We start from the raw sequence: 16,902 nt of genomic DNA, 5'->3' as shown, positions 1-16,902 counted from the left end.
ACCCCCGTCTGTTTGTTTGTGTGCAGGATATCTCAAAAATTTGTGGATGGTGAAGATCCGGATCCAGATCAGGCTTCTATAATTTTTCAAGTGATTCTTCACCATTGAGAGATAGGGCCAAAAACGATATATTGCATGATATTTCAAAAATGTATTTGGCCCGATATGTTCTCGTGGATCAGGCATTGCGTGGCAGAGGTATGCGCTTCACTGAGTGCTCTTCCAGTTTATTTGTGTGTCAAGCAAGTTTTCATAAGCGATTGGTTTGTGTGTTGCACCGGCACATTGCAGATCCAGCTCTGCAAGGCGCATGTTGTGAACAGAAACTTTAGATAATCTCCTCTTGCAAGTCATCTACATGTGTTAACTTAACCTTCATCGTCACGCATGTTTGCGCATGCCACACGTGAATGTTCAGTCGAGAAGTACCCCACTGCATCTTCATTCAAATTGAATCACAGTGGTTGAATTACACTTAGTCGTAAATAAATAGGATGGACTCCATTGTATTTACTTTAACAGTGGATTCAGTAATACGACAGCAACACCAACAAAACAACAATACTGAAGACACTCATGTTGGAAGCATTGTTTTGATTAAACTGTTTGTTTAATGGTAGCTTGTTCACAGTTGCATTAAAAAGTGTTGTGCTAAAGCAGAAATTGCTTCTTATCTGCAAGAGCAGTTGAGGCAGGAAAAGATACCACCAGACCATTCGACGGCAGAGAAGGATGTATATCTGTAATGGAAAAATCCAAATGTGTTTTCGAGAACCTGAAATGAAATAACATGTTGTTTCAGTTGGCCTATACATACAATGATCATAAGATGTTTTATCAGTTGCCAAAAGAAGGAAATTTTTTTTGCAAATTTGTTGCATTATGAATATGTAATTCCCATGATTGATTGAATGTGGAAAGCTTACCCTTGACTGTGTGTACATGCATCTTTTAATCTACTTAAAAGCCTTTGTTCCGTTTATTATTGACAATGCAAAGGGAACAGAGAGTATATAAAAGCCCCTTGTGTTGTATTGCTTAGCCAAAGTCTCATGGGGAAGTACATTGCTTTCACTCTGCAGATCACAACCGAGAACATATGATGGTACAGGAGTCATCTATCAGCTGTCATTGCCCGATTAATACCCGGTCACAGTGTGATACACCATGCGGTCAAAAAGTTCCACCAGCGGATCGTTGCAATTTCAACTCATTTCAATTGTGAACACGGAGTTCGAACAGTAAGTCTGTAGCCTAGCACAAGGAACTGTTTAATTTAAAATTATTGCAAAGGTGCAAATTATTGCAAATTATTGCAAATATATTGCAATACATAGAAGATGCGGACAAATAATGTCAGTCATTGACTTTTTGGACACTGAAATGAGGCTCGTAAAGGAATTTGTACATTCAATCTCGGTCAAGGACAGGGGTATGTTGTCCAGATGGATTGCAAGGACTTTGGGAGACACTTTAGGAGATAGATCAACACAGATATATGGGATATGAGCCTGGGATCCCAGTGTCATAACCACGAGCTCAAATGGGGACACCACCAGCCAAGCCAACCCATCAATTTTATAGGCCACCGACCTAATGATCACTGCTCTTGTCTCAAAGCCAACGAGTGTGGACATGCATTGGACAATATTTTATGTTTATAGTAATGATCTTACAGATAGGGTAGTCGTAAATTTGGTCAATGATTGCACAGTTTGTTTCGTAGGAGTTTCGTGTCAGGTGCTGAAATGTTTTACCCATTAATCGGCAGAAAATTGGGTTCTTACATGTATATTAATTAATATTTTGTCAATTAAATTTTAACAGTTAGTATAATTAGTGCTTGGAGATTAATTTTTTATGGTTATGTAAATTATTTCTGGTGTTGGCAGCAAAACTTGGCAGAGATGCGATATTGTTTAGTAATGCACATTCAAACAGCCTTTGTTATTTTGCATTTGCATCAAATGTTGTAGTTGCTTGGGCCAAAACAACTTCTCTTATTTTTTTATGTGTTAGCCTAATCTCATTGTGATGCGTGAGCCAGCAGAAGCATACATTTAAATTCTGGCTCCCACATTCTACTAGAAAGAGCAATAAGCACTCGGATTTTATATGGGGACCTTCCCACATACTGTGTGACAGAACACCTAAATATTCTTTCGAGCTAAAAAAAAACCGTACCAAAAGTTTCAGTTCAAAGTGAACAAAACAATTTCAAGACAAAACATCACAATTCTCAACTCCAGGGAAACATGCAATCTCAAAGCTGCCACAGGTCTTCCAAACTGGAGAGGTTTACTGCAGGAATGCCAGGATATCACAGCGGCAATAATTTCTGCCCTTTAAGTCAGCGGTTGCCTTTTGCAATTTTAAAATTATACCTTTCTCACCAGAATGATTGTGAGAGTGAATTTTTAAACTCTTCAATCTTACTTCAAATGCTCCCAAAAATGATCGCCGAAGGTATCGCTGTGGCAGTGTTGGCCATCCTGTAGATTTCCCTTGAAAATAACGTCAGATGTCACCTGCTATAGTGATTGTTTATCGGTACGTTGCCGATATTCACGTGAAATTGGTTACTCCTGGCTATTTCCATGATACTCAAAGCTCATTAGTGTATAATTCCCTTCCATACAGGCTGGCAATTATAAATTAGAGTCTGGATTTTTCTTAAGTCCCAAAAGTACTTTAATCTGTTTTCCATTTACAAAGTCACAGAAGATTTAAGGACGTAAACACAAAATATGATAAATTTTCATTTCTTTTTCTTTTTTAATTGATGATAAATTTTGAAGCCAAGAAACGGAAACTGGGTGTGGTGGATGGAGGAAGTAGTGAAGGTAGTCTGTGAGATGACGAGGATAGAGGACAATCAAATGCAGGGTTGTTGCACTTGTACAGGCAGAAGAAGAAAGCAGTAAAGACAGTGGAGGAAAAATAAAATAACAGCCTTTTAACAGCCATTTTCCCCTGCTGAGCAGGGGTTAGCTTTTTTGCATGCTCCATGCAATCATGGTTCCCTTCTTGAGGCTATGTTTTATGGCCGGATGCCCTTCCTGACGCCAACCCTGGTCACCTATTATGACACACAGGGATATGGTATACCTCTTCGAACCGGGGCATACACCAGGACCTTGTTGGACACAGTACTCATTTCTGGAACTCATTTTGCCAACCTCGGAAGGATGACAGGCTGAGTCAACCCCCTGGTGTTAATTCAGTGGAAATGTGGCTCGAACTCAGGACCCTAGGATCCCAAGCCAGCCACCCTAACCACTAAGCCAACGCCAGGCTCAGTGATGGATATATAAGGCAAGGAATGATGTGGAAGAGGACATGTACAGCAAGTTAGATGAGCATGGTGGGAAGAAGATGATTTATAAAACAACTCAAGATAGGGCATGAAAATGGTGAAGATATGGATGGTGGGTGGGGGGAGGGCTGGTTTCAAGGATGGAGACAGGAAGTTGGTGACAGATAGAAGGGGGGGATAGTTAATGTCTAGGATGGCTACTTCAAGTAGTTTCTGAACTGAAGAGGAAGCAACAAAGAGCCAGAGTTACTGAGCTATGAAGAGGGAAAAGTGGAAGTTGTGGAGATTGCTGATATGGAGGTGTGAATGAAAAGGCTGTTGAATATAAGTATGAGAGAGTGCAAGATTCTGGAGGAGTGGCGGACAGGTCCAATTGTACCAATATGGAAAAGGAAGTGAGCTGTGCAAGTTCCTGGGTGGTACTGAGGAATCGTGTTTCTCAGTCAAGTGATGAAGCTCCTGGAGAGGATTATGGATTGGAGGAGATGGAAAGGTGTGGACAACAGGCAAATAAAGATAGGCAAACAATAACGGGTTCAGAAAGGGAAGAGGGATTAATGATGGGATGTTTACATTGAGACAGTTGGTAGAGAAAAGATTGGAGATGCAAGGAGGGGGTGGCACTCAGATTTGTAGTCCTTGAGAAGGTTTATGACATGTTCCTGAGAGAGGTGGTGGTAGCAACGTTGAGATGGATGGGAGTGTTGGAAGCAGACATTAGGATGGTGGAAGGCCAGGCAAAAATATCATTCCTTTCCTATAGTAATTCTTTGCAGTCTACTGTAGTTAGACCTGTTACCAACTCCAGTAAATGAGAGTACAGCTACACAATTTTTGCCTGGGTTATGCCACATATGTGAGGGAATGAAGGGAAGAGTTTTGATTGGACCTGGAATGTTGGAGAAGTGCTGCATCAACATTGGTTTGAGGCAGCGATGCACACTCTGCCCACTAATGCTCATTGTGGTGATCGAGCTGGTTAGCATGAAATCAAAATAAAGATCAATTGCCGCACCGTAGTCCCAAGAAGGAAGCCAGGTGTAACAACACACACACACACACACACACACACACACACACACACACACACACACACACACACACACACACACACACACACACACACGCACACACACACGCACGCACACACGCACGCACGCACGCACTATTATATTTAAAGTTATTCCCTTAACTTAAAAGTAATTTACTGATTTCCCAACTGCCCGGATCATCAGCTGGGGACCGTTTTTCATCGAGGTTTCGATCCTTTCAGCCCAGAACCTCTCTAAACAGCAGATCCACAACCCCTGTCGCAAGTCCACATCAGTAGATTACTCAACATCAATGGACCCACATCCTCAAAGTTGTGTCCAGACAGTCAATCAACACAGCAATGCAATATCCTTGTTCAAACTTATTTAATTATTAGTTTTATTTAAAGTATTACTACATATGAATAACTTTAATCATACACCAATTTATATAATTATATATTAAGCGATAAACACTTTACCTGACAGACATATACATTACACAGCACCTCCATCTAATCATTGACTGAAACTGTCATTCAAATATTCAAACCGTCATCAATAACTGATTTTAACATGCTGCACTGCATACCACATGATGGTGGACAAAGACATTTGCAGGAAGCTACAGACGATCTGCCGATAGTAGTGAAGAGTGAGCAGGGGATTCAGTGTGAAAGTGCTGGAGGAGTGGAATGAGGCATTTTCAGCATGGACTGAAGATGAGCCTGGAGAAAATGGAGAGTGGGTCAGACAGCAGAGAGAGAAATAGAACACCAGGTTAGAGGGGAAGGAGATAATGCAGTGAAATAGATTTGTGTACCTAGATAGAATGGTGTCCAGTGATGGTACTTTGGAGGCAGAGGTATGCAGGGGAATTCAAGTAGGTGTGAATGCATGGAGGAAAGTGTAAGGTATGATGGTGCACATGAAGATATTGAGGAAGTTGAAAGTAAAATCTTGATGTCATGTGTAACACCAGAATGTGAATATGGTCTGGTGACAGTGGCACAGACAGATCAGCAACAGAGGCTGTAGGTTTGCAAGAGCACCTGGGTCAGGAGGATTGTGGGAGTAAAGAGGGCTAATTGAAGGATGATGGATTGTAGGAGGAATCGGTGTTCAGTGTTGTTGGAGACACTGTAGAAGGAATCGGTGTTCAGTTGGTGTAATTGTAGGAGGAATCGGTGTTCAGTTGAGCTTGATGAGAAGATTGATAAAGAGCTGGTTGGAATTGGCAGGGCACCTGCTACGGATGGAGGAAGAAAGATGAGAGCAGTTGTGTTGAAAGAGTGAGGAAGGAGAAGAAGGGGTACACTGCGATTGAGATGGGAGGATTGATTGTGTGAAGAGGGATGTTAGAAATGTGGAGAGAGTTAGCTGATGATAGAGTCTGGTGGAGGAGTGCTGTAGAGCAAAGCAGAGCGGCAACAGCCTCACCTGATATAAAGGAATGTTGAGAAATAACATGTATAAATTTTGAAGTGGGATATGTTCTCCGTTATTTCACTCTTAGTGTGAACCATCTCTCATTTTAGCTCTTTCTTCTTTTTATTTTTTGAGCCTATTGATAGATAAATACATGAAAATGATCAAAACAAAAAGGCAAAAAGGAAAAAAACAAAAAGGGCAGGGTAATGGGAGAGGGAGGTCTCACATACTCATGGGATTCATGGAGTTGAAGACCATGGCCTCAACAAGAAGGGAACGATGATACCACGACTACAAGGTGAACAATACATCACATTACGGGGTCGTGAAGTGGCCAAGATTACTGCCAAATTAAAATTGCCTATCAATTAGTTGCCTGGGAAACGAAACTTGTGCCACAATGCATTGTTATGTTAAAAAATACATCTCTAAATAACAAGTGGCATGGAAAAATGGTTTAGCTTCATTACCTTATCCTTAAAAAGGGAACGTAACTTTAAGTGGCACGTGTCAGACTCAAGATATCCAGTCCAATACTTTTTCTTCATTGCTGCAGGTAGCATCATTTGCTGTGGCGCAGCTGCGCAACTGATGCAGTGCCCCCCTTTTGGTTCGATCATGAATTCGGATTTTGGCCATGGTGCCGGTGATTGCTCACCGACTCTTTATGAAGGACACCATGGGATCTTTTAACATCCATCGGAACATCCAACCATCAGCCCATTGCGAGAAGTTATGAGGCAATGTCTGTCTCCAATGAAGTCGCTGGAGTCAAATGTGAGTAGAAAATCCTGCATTTCTTTGAAAGTCTCTGAGTAGCTCTCAAGCATTCTTTGAAAGGCTCCGAGTAATGAATAGCTTCCAACACCGAAGCATCTTTGGCCCATTGCTATCCCTCGTTATATAAATGACCTCTTTGATGGTCTAAAAAAAAAAATCCTTTCGCACATTATGTCATACAACCCACTGACATGCTGGTAGAAACTGCTTCTCTCCCTCCCCTCCCCTCAAGCTCGCCTTTTTTTTCTTTGCCTTTTCTGTCCATTTCCTTCTTATTCTTATTCTCCTAATTTTAACCAATGTCACTGATGATGCTCACACATTGGACCAATAATTGTTGCTCACATGCATCACATCAATGGCGATGTCACATACTCTATATCTACCGCTTCCTATTTCCTGTCCCTCTCCTTTGCTTCGTCAAAGAATAAAGGTCAAAATGTCAGTACCTTTTCATCTTTCACGATAGATAAATCAAACATTTCTTCTTTGTATTCTCTCCTGCCGTCCACGCAGACAGCAAGTTCTGCACTTGGATTTGCAACTACATTCTGCATTTGCTTCTCTATGCAAAGCTGAAAAGGATCAGATGCTGGTCTGATGCTTGGCAGATGTTATTCTCACTATGTCTTTCCTGATGCATCATCTATTAAACTGACCTATTTCCATGATCAACCTCTTGAAGAGGTTTAACTTCTTGAACTTCAACGCCTTTTTATTTACCATGACCTCTTCTGGACATATGTGCATTTCACTCCTCTCACTCCTCGAGTCCTTCCACTTTCAGCAGTTTTCCATCAGGCCTGATTTATCTCATTTTTCTCCCCTTATTCCTTCCCCTTGTTCTTTAGTTTCCCCTCCTGGCCCATTGTATTATAATTGGCGATTTTCATAAGTGGTTATCCACTATTCTGTCATTAAGTTTGTTACTTTCTGCTTATAATATATTATTTGTTCATAATCAAGGTGGTGTTATTTGTTTGCTTCTGTGGTGCATTAGAATCTATTTGGGATATTACGAGAACGGGTATCTACCCAACACAGTTTGCCATCTGAGCTCGCATTGAGCTCTGCCCTCAGAGCATTGCAAACTGCCACCCTGAAGTTCATAACAAAACTGTATATTTGTTCTCATGTCTCAACATAAACAGCCATTTTCTTCTATCAAATGCACAAGTTCATGCGCGTTTTGTTTCAGTTGATCTCACTGCTCCACTGCATGTATCAAGCAAAGGACTGCTTGTTCAGTATATTTGCAGAATTATTTGTACATTTCATTTTTAAAAAACATAACAAGGGTTGGCAGGATGAGTTCGTGGTGCACTCACCTCTCAGCAGTTTACTCTGGGTTTGATTCCCAATCCAACTATAAACTCTTACCTTGGTGTTTTGTTGGCAGGTCATTGAGTGTGCCGCATGACATATGTTTGAGGAACATTAAGGTGGGAAGCTGTCTGCAAGCATTGATTGCTGGTCCAGGTGAAAGATCCCATGGGATGTTTTGTCAAAGAGTAGGCAGGTTATTACAAGTGCCCTGACCAAATGTTCAATTTGAGCTCAAATTTGCGGAGACATTACATCAGCATTGTAATGATACAATAGGGAGGCACAATTTGTGAGTAAATTCCTGGTCCAACACTCTTGAGCTAAACCAACATTTTCCAACTGGACATCCATGGGCCCTAATTAATGTGTCCTCGTGTACATTATATGGGGTCTGCAATTGTTTACACTTCAGACAGACCTAAAAGGAGGAAGCAGATGTGGATTCTTCTTCGTAACCTTTATTAATACTTTTTATTATTGCTAGCGTTTAGGATTGTGCTGAATACCCACACACTAAACAATATGGGCTGAAGTGTCACAAACGCACAACTTAGGTAAGGAGGAAAGAAAGGAGATTATGAAGGTGAATTGTTGCTCGGGGCACACCATGTGAAAAATTGGTGACTTTTAAAATAATAACACATGAGCAAATACCACCCGTCGCTTCACTGATGGAAATACAAAAGGGGGGAGGGACAAAAAAAGAAAAAGAGGGGGGAAGAGGGAGAGAGGGGGAGGGAGCAGGGAGAGTAAAGAGGTGGAGGGGAAAGGAGAGGGGAGGGAGGGGAGCGAGGAGGGGTGGGGGAAGGGAAGACAGTATGAGGTGAGAAGAAAGGAAGGCAGACGTGCAGTAAAGCATTAATTACGATTGACACTGTTTCATCAAAATGATTCTGTATAGAATAACAGTGAAGATAGAAACAACATAATGTCTGAAATCCATTTTCTACCAGTCATAATATAAACATGGTCTGGAGACAAACACCCGTCCAGACATAAATACCACCCGAACGTGTCCAGAGCCAAGCTGGCTGGAGACAAACACCGCTCAGACACGTCCAGAGACAAACTCCCGTCCGGACAGAAACACTGCCCAGACATGTCTGGAGAAAAACCCGCCTGAATATGTCCTGAGACAAACCCTGCCCGGACACGTCCGGAGACAAACCCTGCCCGAACACGTCTGGAGACAAACACCGTCCAGGCATAGCCACCATCCGGATATGTCCAGAGACAGAGACAGAGACAGAGAGAGAGAGAGAGAGAGAGAGAGAGAGAGAGAGAGAGAGAGAGAGAGAGAGAGAGAGAGAGAGAGAGAGAGAGAGAGAGAGAGAGAGAGAGAGAGAGAGAGAGAGAGAGAGAGAGAGAGAGAGAGAGAGAGAGAGAGAGAGAGAGAGAGAGAGAGAGAGAGAGAGAGAGAGAGAGAGAGAGAGAGGTTGAAGGTAGGGGAGTTCACAGAGGGAATATATTATGCTTAATAAAAAAACACACAAAAGCAAGCAAGCATGCACGCACACACACGTGCTTGGCCGATATCGACAATTTTTCGGGAATGGGCAGGTTGGAGTCATTGCGATTACAAACTCCAGTACTTACTGCATGCAACCCAAAAAGCTTGAGAAGCTTTCACCAAAAATCAAAGTTGCATTTATATTGATGTTTCAGGGATATGTTCACAAACATTATTCTTTACAAACAGCTACATGTGATGGGGGTGGGGAAAAAACTTTGGCTTGGGAAATTAGAAAACACAATAATACGGCAAACGGCTCAGAAATAGGGTGTTATTTCACAACACGCTCAGGATGACGGAGCAGGATCACTCACTCATGGTGAAGGGGCACAGAGCACAAACCGCTCACTCAGGGTGATGGAGCACGGAGCATGAACTGCTCCGCTCAGGGTGACGGAGCACGGAGCATGAACTGCTCCACTCAGGGCGACGGAGCATGGAGCACGAACCGCTCGCTCAGGGCGACGGAGCATGGAGCATGAACCGCTCGCTCAGGGCGATGGAGCATGGAGCACAAACCGCTCGCTCAGGGTGACGGAGCACGGAGCATGAACCGCTTGCTCAGGGTGACGGAGCACGAACCGCTTGATCAGGGTGACGAGCAGGATCACTCACTCATGGTGATGGAGCATGGATCACAAACCGCTTGCTCAGGGTGACGGAGCACGGTGCATGAACCGCTCACTCAGGGTGACGGAGCACGGAGCACGAATGGCTTGCTCAGGGTGATGGAGCATGAACCGCTTCCTCAGGGTGACTGAGCAGGATCACTCACTCAGGGTGACAGAGCACGGAGCATGAACCGCTCGTTCAGGGTGACGAAGCACGGAGCACAAACCGCTTGCTCGGATCCGACAGGGGTCGCTCGGTCCTCCATGAGGGAAATTTGATGCAGGGGGAGCTCCGGCATTGTCGCCGTTGCCCCCAATGCGACCTCTGAGTTTGGCTGCAGGGAAAGATCTCCCTCACAGGTGTTGTCTTGAGCCACGGATTCCTCAAGAATTTTTTCAGAACCCAACTGTACCAGTTCGTCTTGGTCCACCATGGTCCGTACCGAGAATCAAATAAAATTTGGATTCTGCTCTTAATTTCGGAGGGAAAGGGGGGGTGGGTGGGGGGGGGGTTGCCAAGCACACCCCTGGTCCCAATCCCGTAAATTTCTCTGTGGAGGCGGAGGGGTTCGAATCCCACTCCTGACGACCAAACTGTTGTGGACCGGGGTCCGGTGGCGAGAGCGACCACTAGGTGGGGGAAGTTACGTTGTCTCCCACCGACTCCCGGAATTGTAGGCCATCGCTCACGGTTATTTCCGTGATGCGGCAGGTCGCTTAACCGACCCTGGATGCCAATACCTCCACCACGTAGCGGAGGGTCTTTTGTCTCGAATCAATTTACCTAATTAATCACGCGGTTTCGACTACCAGGGAACCACGCCCTCAATACGCCTTGCTCGAACAGGATCACTCTACCAACTACCAACTACCTTTCCAGTTCAGGTGCAGCCGAGCGGACCTGCCAATAACGTACAGGCAAGAATGAACAGATTATCGGGGATAAAGACCCGGATTAAACTCAGATCCGAACCATGCTGGACCAATGAAGGAAAAGACAAAAACGAACTGGGAACATTTCTACAATAATTTATTTACAATCAACTTACAAAAGAAGGACACAGAGCAGACTTACGCGGGAATAAAACAGGCAAGATTTACAATGATCAAATATTAAACACTTATGCAATTCTACTTAAAGTCGGCGCCACACACTCAGACGAAAATAAACCCAGATGTATGGCAAAGGACCCCCACAGCCAGAGAGGGAGGTGAGCTGAGGTCGCAGTTCTTTTGAGTACGTGAACGTTGGAGGGAAGGTATGCTCTGTGGTGCGGCACCTGTCAATGGTTGTGCGGCTCGGTCCACGGCCGCACGCGTGGAGACCGTGTCTGCGAAGGAGCCCGGGTCGAGTAGAGCAGAGTACGAGGCGGGGATCAGGGTTGCAGACAGGACCCAACGAGAGACCCGGTCAAGTTTGGGTCCAGGTCTTCCCAGCTCTCTCACACTGAAAACAAACGACCCCCAAAGAGCGCAACCACTCTACGACCTTCCTCCTTTCTTTCGCTACCAGCCGACGAACTGTCTCACGCCAACGCTCTTCTCTCTCAGGGTTGCTTCGTAATTTATAGATCTCCCTCAGTGGGGAGGGGCCTTGGTGAAGCTGACGTCACTGTCCACCCTGATTGGACAGGGCTTCCATGGGTCCACCCTTTCTTGGCAGAGTTTCGGCCATACTGGGAAGCCCGCCCACTCCACGCGTGTCCGGACTCGTCAAAAAGGTACTACACAAAGATTTTGCCTCGGAAGGCGAGAAGAAGGTACTGTGGTTCATATTGGAGGGGATATAAAGATTTTTAAACTAACTAAAGAAATATCGCAACACACCCCAGTGTCTTCCCACTACACACAAGGAGGGGTTCTATCTGCACATATACTTAATGGCATAACTAACTACGGGACAACTGTATGTTTGTATGCATATGGTTCCTAGAACTGTAACAATATCATACCTCTTTTGACGGATGAGATAGGTTCTTGAGACTTGTCCGCAAAGCAAATAATCCATTAAAAGAGGTCATTATAACATGGTGCCTATGGAGATGCATACCCGACAGTGTTCATTTTTATCCTAGAAATGCTATATGACTTGTGAAACTTTTGTTTGTCATGTGACAGGAAAGACTTTTGTTGATTGTGAATATCTGTTGGGATATAAATCAGAGTACATTATTTATCTTCTCACTTGTGGAGATTATGGATTGCAATATGTTGGTAAAACTTCTCAATGTTTACATAAATGTTTGAATGCTGCTGTATCATCTGGTATTAAGACTTATTTATATAATCATTTCAATGACGTTGGACATGCTTTTAGTAGTTGTTCTATTCAAATTATAGACTCAGTTAATGGTACTGATTTTGATAATAAAGAGTGTAATGTTGAGCTAAGATGCAAAGAGGACTTTTGGATCAGGACACAATGTGCGATCTATTCTTTGGGTCTTAATAACAGGGTACAAGGTACTAGGTCAGTTTCTCAAGGTAATGTTTTCAGGAATGAGTATTTTGCAAATCCAATCAGGAGACCAAGAGGTCATGGGTGTCGTAGTCGGTGTCCTACGGCACCAAAAATTGAAATTTCAGAGATAATTGATGAACTTAAAGGTTTTTTTTTTATGAAGGAAAGGTTTTTCTTGATTTTTATGTTTTTCTGAGTTCATGTTCCAAACAAGTCTTTGCTAATATTCTCCAGAGTTTAGCAGGTTAATATGCCATGTGCTGGTTTTTGAACAAAGCAGAGTTCTGTTAAAGAAGTCTACTCCCAAAGTTGATAGGATCCGTGAGTTCTTAATTTGTCATTTTTCCAGCAAGCAGGTAGATAGGCTTTGGCGTCATTCTATTTTTAGGGATACCAGTGTAGATAGTTTATTACCAGATAAAGTTAGGGAGCGAACCTGATTGAAGGTTTATTTCACTTTCACTAATACCATCAGACAATCCTTATTCAATTATGGTAAATTACTTAAAACTCTTCGTATCGATATAGTAAAGGACATTTTGGGAACTTTGTCTTCCCCTTTTGTATATAATCCTTGTGGACACGTAGTTTCTGGAGATTTGAATATAATTAGTAATAGTGAAATTAGGGATCTGATCAAAATGGGAGCTAAATATACGGAACCAGTAACTCAACCTTGGAGCTGCATTCGGTCTTGAATTGCGGATGCTGTCTCAAATTTTGTTAACAAAATGTGCACCAAGTTTAAGTTATCTGTAAACAGTTTCAATGCATGGTTATCAGAGTTGTGGAAGTCCTGGATAATAGGATGAATTTTTTTTAGTAGTCGTGCCTTGCTTTCACTGGGTCAGTCCAAACCAGTGTTGAACAAGCCGAGTGTTCGCAAAGACATTCGGGATCTCCGTGATTACTAAATAATAGCTCCAGTGGATAAAGCTGCGAATAATTTTGTTGTAGTTTGTAAAATATTTTATGTAGAGGTTTTATTAAGAGAGTGAGGCATTGATACGGTTACTTTCGCTCATATTGGAAATAGCACATATGTATATTGTGATAAGTTGTTCCAAGATATTATCTCTGAGCATCAGGAGGTTTTAGTTTATAATTTCGGTATTATATGTAAAGAGATAAATATTTGTATTCCTCGACTTTTCATAAGCTTCAAAAGAACCTGTACAAGTATAGGTTTATAGCGGGTACCAGGTAGTGTTCCACCAAACAGTCATCGGTTATAGTTAACTCAGGCTTACAAGTTGTTAGGGAACAGTTCAGGAAATACTGTTTAAGGCCCAGTCACACCTTGACGTTTTAGCCAGCAATTCCATCGTATTAAAATGTATGTAAAACTCTGGCTTACGTTGAACTTTTGATGTTTTTTTTTAAAAGATTCGGACGTATTCATAACGACTTGGTTTATGCATAACGTATTAGTAATGGACACAGAATGTTTCGTTGTGTTACAGATAACTTATACCAACGAATGCTGAACCTGTTGTCGGCCTTCACAACCTATGCCCAACGATAGTCTAACTTATGCATAGCGCGCTGCACGCATCGCCGACGATGACGTGGCGTAGGTTATGAAAAGGCTGCCGCACAACGATTCAAATCATAACCGCCGCAGAAATGGAAGTGTCAACATCGCAGTCACACCTTGGCGATCTTGCCAGCGCATGCCGACCTCTGAAAAATGCGTCTAAAACGCTGGCGCACGTCGAATACGGTATGGGTAAGTTTGGTATGCATGAATAGAACGCTAAAGTACGCTATCATACGTCGTATAAAATGGAGTACGTCTTGTAATTTTAAACATGTTGAAAATTTTACGACGTACTTGCCGTATGACTCACGCTCCGCATGCGATGGGAATAAGTTGTACGCACGATATGCGATCGTTGACACACATCGACACACGTTACTTGAAAGGTACTCATAAGTCGAAACATGTCAAGGTAATGGTTAGCGTCAGTGTTCAAGACTCCCGGGTTTTTTTTTTCTTCGGTATGACTGTGTTCAGTGTACAGTGTGGTTATGATTTAAATCGTTGAGCGGCAGCCTATTAATTCTATCATATTATATTATAACCGCACTAGAAATCGAAGTGTCAAAATCACCATCATTCCGAAGGAAGGAAGAAAAAAATAATAATAATAAAAACCAGGGAGTCTGGAACACTGACACTAACCATTACCTTGATGTGTTTCGACTTATGAGCACCTTACAAGTAACGTGTGTCGATGTGTGTCACCGATCGCGTAACGTGAGTATAACACGTTACTCATAGGTTAGACATAAGTTTCGGATACGCTAAACATTACATCGACGTGTTTCGACTAATGACTAACTTACAAGTAACGTGTGTCGACGTTTGTCAACGATTGCGTGACGTACCTACAACTTATGGCCAGCGTTATGCGGAACGTGTGAGTCATACGCTGGCATAAGTCTTAAAATTTCAAGCATGGAAAATTTGAGGACAACCCAAAAGTATAACGACGTATGGCAGTGTTTTTCAGCGTGCTCTCAATGTTATCAAAACTTACCCATAACGTATTCGACGTGTACCAGCGTTTTAGACAAATTTTCCAAAAATCGGCATAAGCTGGCTAAAACGTCAAGGTGTGACTGGGCCTTAACTTTCAAGTAACGTGTGTCCGACGTGTGACAACGATCGCGGAGCGTGCCGAGAACTTATGCCAGCGTATGCGGAACTTGTGAGCCATACGTGGAGTACGTCGTAAAATTTTCAGCATACTTGAAATTTCACGACCTACTAGACGTACCACGGAATATGACAGCAGACTTCATTGTTTTTCAGCGTGCTCCTAACGTATACACAACTTACCTATACCGTATTCGACGTGTGCCAGCGTTTTAGACACATTTTTCATAGGTCGGCATACACTGGCTAAATCGTCAAGGTGTGACTGCGATGTTGACACTTCCAATTTTCAGGCGGTTATGATTTAAATTGGCGTGCGGCAGCTTTTTAACAGAGAATGTCACGAGTTTGTCGGCGATACGTGCAGCGTGCTATGCCTAAGTTAAACTATCGTTGGGCATAGGTTATGAACGCCGATAACAGGCTAAGCATTCATTGGTACAAGTTATTTATAAGACAACGAAACGTTCTGTGCCCGTTACTAATATGTTATGCATACGACCAACACGTTATGAATACGACCAAAACTTTAAAAAAAACTCAAAACTTCAGCGTACGCCAACGTTTTACATATATTTTTATACGTTGCCATTGCTGGCTAAAACGTCAAGGTGTGACTGCGCCTTTACTCATAAGTCGAAACACGTCGAGATAATGTTTAGCATACCCGAAACTTAATTTTTAACCTATGAGTAACGTGCTTTGAACCTATGAGTAACGTATCTCAAACGCACATTGTCGTATGTAGACGAATTTTATTGACGTCTTCCAGACGACCACAGAACTTACTGAATGTGTTTCTAACTTACATCTACCGTATAATGGCGTGTTGGCAGCATTTATGGGAATTGGCATATGCAAATGGGCTTCAAAAGAGGAACCCGTCAGTGTTCCAGACTCCATATTGAGTAGATGTCAATGTCAGTAGTATCAGTAGTAGTAGTATTAGGTGAGCATGTCAGTAGTAGTCGCAGTAGTAGTAGTATTGGTAGTAGCAGTAGGTCCATGTCAGTAGTAGTAGGTGAGTGTGATGGGTGGGTGATGATGGATCCTCGTTGCGTCCACGAATAGGAGACTACTTTGCACCATTGTTCGATGTTCTTTTTGGCTCATTTTTTTTCTCATTCCCACGATGAACTATTTTTTGTTTCAGTTTTTAAAGTATTCAAAACGACTTGAACAAATGCATAATGTACTAGTAATGAGCACAGAATGCTTCGATAACTTATACTTATGATTGATGAGAGTGTTTTAGGCATCCACAACCTATGCCCAACGATAGTCGAACGTATGCATAGCGTGGCAGCGTATCGTCGACGATTACGTGAGGTTTTCTATTCATAGGCTGCAACTTAATTTTTAATAAATGGCTGACACTCGCCTATTGTTTTTGGACGCTGGTGCTCGGCAATTGAAATCATTTTCATTGAACGAGTTAAATCGCTTCAACAGCACTGCAGTCACGGCACCAACAGCAGCAGGCTCAGTGCCAGCCTCATGCCAGGCTCAAGCGGATCCCTGTAGAAGGTGTACTGCTTGGTTATCCTTGGACCCACTCTGGCTAGCAGCTCGTCGTACATCGCTGGCGGCATTCGCAGGAAGTTTATGAAGGATGCATGGTCCTCGTTATGGAGTTCCACCATAAGCTGGTCACATATGCCGTAATGGCGTCGCCTCCCGATCCATGGTCTCACCCAGTTCCTTCTCCTCCGTTCAAGTCTTCTTCCCCCGGCTCTATTGGCACGCAACTGGTGCAGTGTTAACTCGATGA

General features: G+C 42.9%; 1 long non-coding RNA gene across 1 annotated transcript in view; it reads right to left on the bottom strand.

The window, feature by feature from the left end:
• Nucleotides 1-607: 607 nt before the first annotated feature.
• The window catches only part of LOC147023062 (uncharacterized), a 120,728-nt gene continuing 104,433 nt past the window's right edge, over nt 608-16,902 (bottom strand). Inside the window, exon 4 of the long non-coding RNA XR_015059726.1 lies at nt 608-775. This is a non-coding gene — a long non-coding RNA (uncharacterized LOC147023062). The remainder of the gene's footprint in view (nt 776-16,902) is intronic.

This window comes from Eptatretus burgeri, chromosome 7 (assembly GCF_056783735.1).
Source record: "Eptatretus burgeri isolate ZD-2024b chromosome 7, Ebu_testis_v1, whole genome shotgun sequence".
NCBI lineage: Eukaryota > Metazoa > Chordata > Myxini > Myxiniformes > Myxinidae > Eptatretus > Eptatretus burgeri.
The sequence above is the reverse complement of the archived record's forward strand: the minus strand, read 5'-3'. Positions and strand labels throughout refer to the sequence as shown.